Below are 3514 nucleotides of genomic sequence, written 5' to 3'. Positions count from 1 at the left end.
GACATTAGTTTTGAAGTCAGTTTTTATAATAGTATTTATATATAAAAACCAGTATTTACAGAATCTAACTTCAAATTCTTCTACCTTGTTTTTTTTTTTTTTTCATTATTATCATAACTTAATTTAACTTTCATTTAGTCATTATGTACGGTGGCCTGGAAGTTCGTTTGTTGTAAATTTGTTTTCTGAAATGTAAATTTGTTTCAAGATTTGTAAAAGTGTTTCGTTTGTTGTAAATTTGTTTTCTGAAATGTAAATTTGTTTCAAGATTTGTAAAAGTGTTTCAGATTTTGTATTGTTGGTTTGCACTTCCAGGCCACCGTAATTATGTTGTCATGTATGTTAAAATCTTTTTTTTTATTGTTTTTGTTTTTTTTTTTCTTTACAATGTTTTCTTTAATGGGCTCCTCACAACAAATAACTCCGGTAGGCACAATCTTGAAATAAAAAACTTTTGAGGGGAAAAAAAACACATTTAAGAATAATAGTTACTTTGTTTTATTTCAACCTCAACAAACACTAAGCTATTTTTAAAATATCAAAGTGTGTTACTCCTCTTTAGACCAGAAGGTGGCGACAGTGAAACACCCTCTTCCACGGGCGTGTTGCTGAAGAGATATGGAACAGAATGTACAAAACATTTAACAAACATTTCCATTCCACAGGGTCAGATCCACAGCTCAAAATAATCGAATATATATTTAAAAAATGCTAATATCTGTCTTAGAGTAGATGTTTTAACATCATGGGATTGAATTACTAGTATTGCAGTTGTTATGGTAAACTTCCTTCCAAAGTGAATGAGACAATAGGGGGTCAAGGAGACTTGGACAGAACTATGTCTAAAAATCAAGCAGCTAAATTTGAATTTTGTAAAGCAGACCGATTTCCAAAGCCTTTAAGCACTGAAAACTTCTCATTGTCATTAAATGGAATAGAGCATCTGCAAATATAACAAGAGAGTCAATCTGGGAATCTCTGCTGAACAACTTTCAGCAAAGTAAATCTCAGAACAAACCTTAGGCCAAAAAAGGTTGAATTATCACCGGAATATTTGTAAAAATATAGAAAACAAGATCATAATGCAGTTTGGAGTGTTACATGAGCAACAATATCTTTTTTGCTTTTTTGATGAAACTGCAGGAAAAAAGGAAAAAAATTATTTTTTTAATTAATAAACATCATTTTATACGCCTTAAGACAGCATTTTTTGTGTTTTAAAGTATATTAACCTTATAATAAGGTAAAGGAAACTTCAAGCGAGCAAAGCGCATTAAATTTCTACATAAAATATTGCTGGATGTTTTTCAAAAGTTTGTTCTATGTTTGAATTTTCCTTTTCAGGAACTTTTTTTTCCTGCAATCACAGTTGCAAACATTTTTGGCTATATCTCTACAAAAATTGCACATCTAGAAAATGGTCATTTTTGCTAATTCCCTTTCTTTGTCAAATAATCAGAGAGTAGATTTTAAAGACAGCATGCCTGAACAGATAATGACAAGTAATGCAACACATTCAGGATTAGAATAATGTCTGAACTTTGTTTAGGCAGAATTGATAGGCGGATGAAATGAGCTAAATACAGGGCAGCAAGACAACAACCCAAGCATGCAGCCATATTTTAGTATTTCCATAAGACAGAATCAGCTATCTGATAAAAAATTGTGAAATCACAGCACAAAGGACCAATCACTATGATTGCAGATATATAGGAATAAATGTAGACACTTATAGGGTCTTTATTGCATATGTATGCACATGTTATCAGTTTTATTTAAAGATAAAGTGGAGGATGTTGTTTGTCTGGGTGGATCATCAAAATAAGTGGTCCTCCTAATTGTCAATCATTCTGGTGATATGTTTACGTAAGGCCATCCTACGTGCTCATCCCCATTTGCACTTACCGGTGGTGACTCTGACATAGTAGAAAAATTGCAAATCTTCATTTGGAAAGTAAGCTTGTATGAGCGATGCAACTTTTAAACAGAGCGTGCACAAGGAGAAGTGGGCTCATTCACGCTCTCGCACACGTGTAATAGACGTTCCCTGTTGGGAGCAGGTACAGGGTTGTGCATGTGCATGTGCATTTGTTTTTGTTTTTTTTCGAAGTGGAGAGGATGGGTCTTTTCAAAATTTGTGAAAATCCTTCACTATACCCTTAAACATTTTCCAGCTTAATGATGTAGAATAATGAACCCCATTCTGTTGATGTATCACATAAAATCCATAAACTGTGGTTTTAATTTGATTATAAAGACTGGAGCTCCATTCAAATAAGGAACAGCTGCTGTGCCTAAAACTATATTTTTTCTCAACAAATTAGGAAAGTGGGTAAAAACATAATCGGGAGATAACGTAATAGTTGCTTATAAGTAGGGTCAGTAAATGCGTTGTTCTTTCATAGTTTGTCAAATTTAAGAATTGTTTCAGCTTGATTTTAGTCCTAACATGATCCATATCTGGAAAATTATGATCTGATAATAAGTTATAAAAACAATCTGTCATGCCAGAACTCTTCTTGGGAGTTCTGCCATCAAACACTGGTGATAAAAACATATCTGTGTCTTTTGAATCACTTATCTGTTATCACATCTAGGTGCTTTAGTTGCCATATATGGACATATGACCCTCCTTGACTCTTAATTTAAAGTTAAAAGCAGATGTCATCACAAATGTGAGAAGATGCAAACCCTAGAAGAATAGAATACAAGTCATTTTCTATTTGAATCTTTACAGCATTTGATTGGATAAATTTATGCTGGTCCATATAACTGCCTTGCTTGCAGTATCTGGTCTACTCCCCTCGCCATGCCCATATCCACTAACATTCCTATAACCGCCTCATACAAGAGGTTGTTGTTGACCTCCCTGCTGTGACTTGGAAAGGATTATAAAATGTCAACTATGTGTTTGGCGAGGGAGGATTTAAACTCTAACAGAGCTGATGCATTACTCTTTGAATGTTCCACACTGAAATAGATATGAATGTAAAGACACACGCGTCTGAGAACACGAAGACAAGATGAGATATGTATTCAACGTGTAAAGGGACGCAACAGGGACCCTTCCATGCTGTACTCCAAAGATTGAACTAGGTATCAAAAATATCTCCCTCATGACCCAGAACATTAGGTTACAATGAAGGTTTTCTGTTTTAAACTGAAGGTTCTGATGGATTTACTGATGCAGGGAACCCTAAGTAAACAGGTTGGCTCTTAGAGAAAAGCTACTGTAGAACATCTACTTTTATAGAATTTGAATATAAAACAACTTCAGGAGTTTATTTTATACCGTCTATTTTAAAAGGTTGTTATTGGGAATTATTACATATATTTGAAAGCCAAATCCCTAAAAACATGAAGACCGAGAGGTGTAAATGCACTGCAAATTAAAAAAAATGACTGCCAAGATAAGAATGAGATTAGCCAACACCAAAGATAAAATTTAACACAAACACATGCTAAGGGGAAACTGTTTCAAAAGAGAAATGCTTTAATTACAAAAAAACAGGGC

Source organism: Cyprinodon variegatus, unplaced genomic scaffold (genome assembly GCF_000732505.1).
Source record: "Cyprinodon variegatus isolate N-32 unplaced genomic scaffold, C_variegatus-1.0 Scaffold66, whole genome shotgun sequence".
Lineage (NCBI taxonomy): Eukaryota > Metazoa > Chordata > Actinopteri > Cyprinodontiformes > Cyprinodontidae > Cyprinodon > Cyprinodon variegatus.
Note: the sequence above shows the minus strand (reverse complement) of the source record.